This window comes from Rhinolophus sinicus, chromosome 1 (genome assembly GCF_057876585.1).
Source record: "Rhinolophus sinicus isolate RSI-liver-muscle chromosome 1, RSI-T2T, whole genome shotgun sequence".
Lineage (NCBI taxonomy): Eukaryota > Metazoa > Chordata > Mammalia > Chiroptera > Rhinolophidae > Rhinolophus > Rhinolophus sinicus.
This window is the reverse complement of record NC_142501.1, coordinates 208,813,133-208,821,993: the sequence shown is the minus strand read 5'-3', so window position 1 is coordinate 208,821,993 and position 8,861 is coordinate 208,813,133. Positions and strand designations below refer to the sequence as shown.

The window sequence follows — 8,861 nt, the reverse complement described above, 5'->3', positions numbered from 1 at the left end:
TGAATCAATCTGTGTTTCAAGAACCTGAGCAGGAATTCCTGTACTCCTTCCAAAGCCTCCTGTTTTTTAGGGGGCATTTTTTCAATTAAATTTTATTGGGGTAACAATGGTTAGTAAAATTACAGAGGTTTCAAGTGTACAATTCTGTAATACGTCATCTATATATCATATTGTGTGTTCATCACCTAGAGTCAGTTCTCTTTCCATCACCATATATTTGATCCCGTTTACCCTCTTCTACCACCTCCCTCCCCCTTTACCTTCTGGGTAAATTATATTTTAAACACTTCATTTTATTTTTACAAGTTCCAGTCTTCAGAGCTCCTCTTCAAGATCTTGATTTTGATACACACACACACACACACACACACACACACACACACACACACAATGAGGAAAAAAAAAAAAAACAAAGAAAAAAAAACACAGAAAACCTCTGGAGGGTCCCAAAGCTCTAACATGGCATAAAAGGTCTTCTGTAATCTGGTCTTCATCTTTTTCTTCGTCCTCATTTGATATCATTTTATTCCTCTTCTTGAATCTGTCAAGTTCCCTTCTGCCTGGGGCACTTTCACAGTTTCCCATAGTTGACTGTGGGATAAAAATATTAAATTGAAAATTTCAGAAATAAACAACTCATCCGTTTTAAATATCACATCATTCTGAGTAATGTGGTGACATCTCATGCTGTTCTGCTCTGTTGCACCCAGAACGTGAATCTTTCCTTTGTCCAGCGTGTCCACTTGCAGACTCTCCCCACCTGTTAGTCACTTGGTATCCACCTTGTTTATCAGACCGACTGCTTGTGCTCAAGTCACCCTTGTTTTACTTAATAATGGCCCCAAAGCCCAAGCCCAGTGACACTGAAAATTCAAATATGCCAAAAAGTGTTTCCTCTAAGTGAAGAGGTGAAAGTTCTTAATAAGGAAAGAATAAACTTGTATCCTGTGGTTGCTAAGATCTAAGGTACGAATGACTCTTCTGTCTGTGAAATTGTAAAGAAAAGTAAGTTTGTGCTAGTTTTGCTGTTGTGGACCCACACAGTCCACCCCTGTTTTGTTCCAGGATCCACTGTAGTTTGAATCTGTGTGTGGGAATCTGGGTGTGTGGAGGGTTGACTTAGTTATAAGCAGAGTTTCAACTGTGTGGTAGTTGGTGCCTTTAACCCAGTGTTGTTCAAGGGTCGAATGCATTTATACTTATACGTGCAGGGCTCTGTGCTATCCGTGGTTTCAGGGATCCACAGTGGGTTCTTGGAACATATGCCCTGTGGAAGGGAGACTGCTGTCTTTGAATTAGATCTCAAGAAATCCATTTTATATAAACAAACATATAAAAGTACACCAAAAAATGTACACATTTTAAGAAATGTTATCTACGTATTACCTTTCAAAGTTGAATTGAATTATGGTAGCAGTGTGTAGTATGACGTTCGCTTAAAAGATGGCATTAATCAAATGAATGCTAGCGTCATTCATTATACTACAGTTTTAATACAGTTTTTTTTTTTTTTTCTTAAAATGTGTCTACTTTTTTTGGTACCCTCTGTATTTATAATAATAATTTTTAAGTGCATGCAGTCCAGAGAAAATGGTTTTGTTTGAATCCTAAGTCTGTCGGTTCCTAGCTCTAAAAACTTCAGTTTTGGCACAACTTTTATCTGTTGTTTGGCTCACCTAATTTATCTCATAGGTAAAAATATTTCATCATGAAGTGTTGTGAATATTAAGAAGGTGACACTGCTAGTGAAGGCTCACAGAGGTTGTAATGTGTGGTAAAGCATTTAGAATAAAAATGAGCATTTTCTATACAGAGCCATAAAGCAGAAACTGTAGGCTTTGTGGGCAATATGACCTATGTCACAACTACTCAAGTGTGCTGTTGTACAGCAAACACAGTCACAGAAATATGTAAATAAACAGGCAATGGTGTGTTCCAATAAAACTTTGTTTACAAAAACAAGCAGCTGACTGGATTTAGCCTAAGAACAGTGCTTGCCCCTGACCTAGAACATAGTCTAGCATTTGATCAATACTTGACACACGTTAGTTGTTATTGGCTGTGTCTAGAAAATCTGACATAATCCTGTTGCCACGGGGTCTGGACTTTCTCCACCCAGAGTCAAATTATAAAAGCCCCCTTCACTATTTTGATAAAATACTGGGCAGTAATTCAAACTCTGATAAGCACTCAGCTATAGAACTCATTATGTGAAATGGGGCTTTGGTTACAGGAAGGACTCCTAACTCAGTTGGCTGGAGCTGATGCCAAAGGCCAGGATAGGAAAATGCACTATTTTGGCACCAAATCTCATTAGGCATCTAAACGACTGCTCCTAAAATACCCTCTATCTATGGGGTGGGTCTCAGAGTGTGAAACAAAGTAAAATCATGGATTATAGTCAAGTGGGACCAGATCTGTGCAGAAGCAAAGCGATGGGTCCTGCTCTCCGTGAGGAAGCTCAGAAACCGTGATGCATTCGTGGATGATGTTATATTTCTAGCCACTTGTTTTTTGTGACAAAAATCCTAAAACTTGTAACCCAGCATCCTTGTTCCCCTAGAATATTGTCTCTGACCACATTATTTTTTTAGTCTAAGCTCTTTTTCCTCCTAAAATTAAAATTGCCTACCACTCGTATCACTAGAGTTTATAAAAATTTCTCCTCCTCCAAATTGCAAAGTATTAACATACAGTATTTAAAAAAATCCTAACCTGACGTCTTTGCTGCTATATCGTCTTCTCAGGGGCGTGTGGGGGAATTTCAGGCTATCGATCAGCAGGGGAAGACCGCAGGCTCAACTGTCCAGCTGCCTTCCATCTGGGCTGTGCCACTATCACTCTCTTCCAACCTTAGTCCTGGGCTATCTGCCGGCATGTTGTTCTCGGGACAGTTGCGCCTGCAGTACCGAGCATGTACTTTTGCATATGGTGAGCTTTCTACATATGTATTTGTTGAGAGAATGATGACTGTGCTCTGCACCGGGTGACGGGATCTGCTTCTAATTCCAGTGTCCCACAGCACACTTTTCAACGTGAACCTGTTGAGTTAAAGTTGGTTGTAGTGGACTGAATGTCAATGTCCCCCTCCAGAGTCGTAATTGACACCCCAACCCCCCAGGTGACGGTGTTTGTTAGGAGATGGGGCCCTTGGCGGTTGATCAGGTTGTGAAGGTACAGGTCCCCTGAATGGGATACGTTCCCTTCCGAGGAGACCCTAGAGATCTCTCTCTCCCTCTTCCTCCACATGAGGACACGGTGAGAAGAGTGCCCTGTGTGTACAAGAAAGTCAGTTCTCCCCAAGCTCCGAACCTACCCGGCCTTGATCGTGATCTTCCCAGTCCCCAGAATTGTGAGAAATAAAAGTTGGTTGTCAAAGCCATCCAGTTTGTGGTAATCTTGTTAGAGCAGCCCAAACAGACTAAGACACTGGTCATGTACTAGAATGTTGAAAGAATAAAAAATGTGAAAAATAGGGAATGTTCTTACTGCAAGCCACGTCTAATGTATATTTGAACACTTGTGCTGATAGGGAACTTTACGAACGCTTCTATGTTGAAGGGCCATTTTTGAAACCATTTTATTAATTGAATATAAATCTGACTCTATAGTAAATGTTTCTTTTCGTGAGTCACAGAGGACAACTGTTTAATTCCTTTCACATACAACTATTCGTATATAATAGCAAGAAAACATCCAAATGCACGGTCATCTGTACTTTAGAATCGACGTACGTTAGAGCATCATCTTCATTCATGGCTCCCTACCTAGTCAGTGACGAAAAAGAGCTGCGTTTTGTTTTGTTTTGTCTTGCTTGTTTCCTTTTCCGCCATAGTGGATGCATTCTTTGTCTAACATGGTTCTCCCCAGGCCACAATACTGAAACCAGACTGAGCAACAAAATCACCATCCCCTGTGCACTCTCTGTCCTCTTCAACTTTTGTGCCATAAAGATTATGGTGCCCTTAGCCGATAGCACCCCTCTCAGCACCCGGGATATCAAATGTCTACTTATTTTTAAAAGCTGACTGAAAATAGCATCTAATAGGCAACAAAACATAAAAGCATGGACTTTGGAGTCGGACAGGATTTAAGTTTGCCACTTACTGCACAGGAAGTGTTGAGCGAATTATTTATCTTCTCTAAGCACCTAAGCCCATGGATCAGGTTGATGTCGTCTTCTTTGCTCTGCAAACACTCTCCCCTTAGGTGATCTCATGCTGGTCCCTGGCTGTAAATGGCGTTAATAAGCTGAAATCCCAAATTTGTATCTGCAAGACAAACATTTTAAGTTTCAAACATATATACCCAACTGTCTACTGGATATCTTTAGTGTTATATTTCAAATAATATGCCCAAATGAAACAGTTAATATTCCCTGTGCCATATTAAAAAAAAAAGCCAACAAAAACCTTTATGTCCATGGTTTTTCTTATCGGTAAATGTAACTTCTCATGAATCCCGTTGTTTAAGCAGAAAATCCATAATTTATCTCTTTTTCTCTTTCTCCCACATCCCATCTAACATGAGTCCTGTTTCCGGAAACTACTAAGTCTCACGCCATCTCTGATGCCACTATCGCAGCACACTCGAGAGGTGACGTCATCTCTCTCCTGCGCTACTTCAATAGCATCTTAACTGGTTTCCCTGCCTCCACTCTTGCCCCCACTGTCCATTTTCCAGAGAACAATAGTCAAAGTAAATTTAAAAAAAAAAATTAAAGAAGCACTCGCTTCAACCTTTCACTGCCTTGTTGGAACAACATCTATGTTTTGGGCCATCACCCTCAACGTTTTGCAGGATCTGGTCCTTCCCCACCCCGTCTGAGCTCTTACCCCATCGCACTCTTCCTGCTCACTTGCTTCAGTCATTGTGTCTCCTCGTTTCTCCTCTCTTTTTTCCTAGGTCTTAGCTCCTGCTTCTCCCTCCGGAGTGCCCTTCCGTAGAACCTTCCCCCAGCTGGCTTATGTTCAGCCTTCAGTGTTGAACACAATTCCCAGACATCATCCACTCATGTGTTTATGCTTTCTGATCTGTTTGCAGCACGAGAATAATAGTAGATTGAAAGCAGAGGTCTTGCATGTTCTGTTCCCAGATATATCCTAAGCGCCAAGCATAGTGCCTGCCAAACAGCAGATAACAATATCCAAAATCCCAGGAGATCTCCATTAAATATTTGCACTTGAATGAATTCACGAGCTTCAGTTTTGTCCCTGGCAAGAAAGATGATGATAGTTTCTTCGTCATTGCACTGTGAGATCGTGTCACATATTAAACTATTTTAGAGTTATATTATCGTTTACTTTCCTCCTCAGTGTTTGATATAGTTTCTGAGACAATGTGAGTGCTCCATATAATCTGGATAAATATTTTTTAAAAATTAAAAACAAATTGTGCTTTGTTTCTAAAGTTGCTCCTTGTGTCTGAACATGAAATTTGAAATCCAAGTCTCTGTAAAATTTTTATCATATTTAAAAGATTTCTAATTTTAGCCAGACTTCTAAATGGCATCATTTTTGTTAGCTTTAATTTCCAAAACCAAAGCTTGCCATAAGCAGAGAAGAAACTCAATTAAGCATAGCCCCTAGTGCAAATATTTAATTCCATTCTCGTCACTCTGCCATTAATAGGGCAATCACCCAGAAATGGAGGGATTGATCGTCAGCACATGGAATAATAATTGTAAAATAATGAAGAAAAGATACCACAAGAATATCAGAGTTTTTAAATCTGTGTTCACATCCACTCATTACAGCTAATTTTTAAAAATGTCTTCTCTCTGCCAGGACCGACAGTTCTTGGAAACACAGTAGACCAAGAGCACACTATCCTCTTATATATAAAAACAATTAATGGTTCACAAAATCACGGGCCCCAGATAAATGAATACTGTTCTAAGCACTAGGTAATTTAGTACATGGTATTAATTACTCATTCTTTATAATTTTCCACAGATTTCACATCATTTACTAATGATAGTAATCCTTAGCTTCCACATAGTGTTTTTCCCAGTATACTAATTGTATCAAAAGGATAATCTCATTTGATAACCGTGAAGGAGACAGAGCAGTGACTACCTGCATGTTCTAACAGAGAGAACATGAGCCCTACCTAAGGAGAGGAAAAGAAACACCTGTGATATGTGGCGTGCTCTGTGTTACAGTTTTCCTACTTAATCTTCCTTACAACCCTTCTAGTTAAGTCACATTGAGCCCTATTTCACCCATGTGAGACTCAGAGGTTTTAAATGACTCACAGCTGAAGACGCAAAGCTGAGGGTCCATTTATGTAGAAACAGGGAGGTGCTGAGCAGAGAACCATGGAGGGCTGGTGGACTAGGCATTTGCTGTGGAGTCCCATGCAATCCACCCCAGTGTCCTGCATCTCATAGAATCCTACACTGCAAGCAGGTTGTTAGTAGTAGTGGTATTTCACAAACAAGGGAGGTTAAGGCCCAGAGAGGCCAGGCTCCTGCCTGACCACACGCAGCTGGCAAAGCAGAGGAGTCGTCATCAGCTTGAGATCCCAAGAAGGGCTCCGAACCCCACGTTCTTGGTACCAGCGTGGGTTGTGGGGGTTGTGGTAAGAGCACAAACTTCCAATAGGAAGCCCGAGTTCAGATCCTTTCCCCTGACCTGTCAGCTATGTGACTACAAGCTAGTCATTCAATATCCCTGGGCTTATTTCCTTACCTGCAAAAATGGAGAAAATAAACCATCTTCCTCCCAAGCGTCATTGAGAGGATTCAGTAGACAACGTACATGAAGGTCTTAGCCTGGTGCCTGTCCCGTTGGTAACAGTCAACGCATGTGAGTAACTTGCAGGTCACAAGTAAGTCTCTGCTTTGTCATTAAACTTTCCCGGGCCACAGAGTCTCTGCTTTGTCATTAAACTTTCCCGGGTCCTTAGGCATGACCTCAATAAAGCACCTTCTGGCTTCAGGCTAGTACTGTCTCCCCAACCATGAAGCTGCTTTATATACTAATTGGTATCATTGGTTCCTTCTTCTCTGCTCTGACATAAACCTGTTCCTCTGTCACAAGGAACATTGCAATAGAAGTGGTGCCTGGAGTCTGTACTAAGGGCCCTGGGATAGCCTCAGAGGCCTTGGAAATACCCCAAGACACACAGGAAAGATGGAGCAGGCCCAGAATTAGAAAAGCCAAGTGTGGATGGCATGGAGAAGTTTGCCACCACATAAGGAAGAGGAGCGGTTTGGGTGGGTTTCCCCTAACAGCTTTGTCCTGTTTTGAACTTCTGCTCCAGCTGTTCTATGAAAAGGAGACGGCGAAGGCCAGGGTTTATTATCCGATCGCCTTGCTCACTGTCCGTGGAGGATCCAAGTCTGTCAGGCACCGGCATCAAAATAATGCTGATGGAACTGGCTGTACCCTCGGCCACAGGGACAAAAGGAGCTAGTCAGCAGTCTGGGGAAAGGCAGGGAGAGTGAGGAGAGGGGCCCAGGACTTGGTTGTTTTCTGGGTCTTTACTTTCTGTCTGTACCTCAGTCACCATCTGTGTGCAAAGCACCAAGGCGTCGTGCCTGCCCCACAGCAGCCTCCCGCTTTGTCTCCTAGCTGCCAGGGTCACAGCCTCCATTGCAGTGAGTCACCTTTACAAAGCACACAACTGATGAGGCCACTACTTTGACCTTTCCTGTTTAAAACCTTTCCATGGAACCCCATGAGATGTAGGACAAACACATAAACGTGGCCAACGAGATCCAGAATGGCTGACCAGTTCTGATTGGTTCATCCGTTCTTTATGCTCCAGACCTGCTGCCATTCATTCTGTTATTTGAAAGTGCCAATGGCCTCCTGGTCTAGGGCTTTCACAAGGCATCTCCTTTGGTCTGAAGAGCACGCCACCCTGTTTTTATTTGTTGACTTTTCTTCATGCTCCCCTTCTCAAAGGACAAGGTGTCACTGCCTCGGAAAGCCTCTCCTAGAATAGCTCCACTGGGCGAGGGGGCACCCTGCTATATACTGTTCCAGCCACCATGTCTTCCAGAAAGAGCACGAAGGATGGTAGTGCAACAATCAGTCTGAGCAAAAAGGAAAAATCCAAACAGCTCCAAGTGCCTGCAGCTTTCAAAGGAGAAAATATAATCAAGATAACTAGTTGCACTGATGATGGAGGGACTGGGAAAGGAGATGGTAGCAAGTGAGGCAACCCAGATATTATCACCTCAACCCAGACATTACCTTGCTATTACCTACTAGCGAGGAACTCATAGGAACCCAAGATTGGAGAAACAAGAAGAACAAGCCTTCAGGTCTTAGAGGAAAGGCAGCCACTGCCTGAGGCAGAGGAGGAAGGCAGTGCCCTTTCCCTCCCTTCCCCAGGCCCTGTAAACTCATGCCACTGCCTCCCATCAGGCAATTCAGCCAGGAGCCTGGAGGGCCAGGCAGCCCCTAACCTACAGCAGACCAGCAGCAGGACAAGGCCTGGACTGGAGGGGACACAGGCCCAGGACCAGCACATGTTGTTAGAAATGTGTATTTTAGTAGTTGTTTTATTCAGTCTCTTCAATTCCATGAAGTGTGCCATGCACTCTGCCTACCTGGGCTCTGCATCGCGCCCTGTACAGAGGTTGTTGAAAGAGTAGTGCCGAATGCATGTGCCCACTCCTTCACTAGACGCTGCGCAATGAGTAACGACTGCATGCCAGATACGGTACCGGGAGTGGACCAAGTCCCTGCCTTCATGGCGATGGCTTCATGGGAGGATGGTGACAGCTAGCAGACAAATAATGCCATGCAATAAGAAGTGGATTAGATGGGGAAAAAACACCATGGAGGAAAGTAAGAAAGTAAAAGGGCAAGGGACATCCTGTCTGTGGCAGGTGTGGAGCCCTGGAT

The 8,861-nt window shown here is 43.0% G+C and overlaps 1 long non-coding RNA gene across 1 annotated transcript; it reads right to left on the bottom strand.

Annotated features, from left to right (window-relative positions):
- Positions 1 to 2,000: 2,000 nt before the first annotated feature.
- Positions 2,001 to 4,993, bottom strand: LOC141568227 (uncharacterized). Its single transcript, XR_016018252.1, has 4 exons — positions 4,836 to 4,993; positions 4,108 to 4,271; positions 3,317 to 3,440; positions 2,001 to 3,041 (listed from the first exon to the last, which is right to left on the bottom strand). It is a non-coding gene; the product is annotated as an uncharacterized LOC141568227 (long non-coding RNA).
- Between the last annotated feature and the right edge of the window lie 3,868 nt (positions 4,994 to 8,861).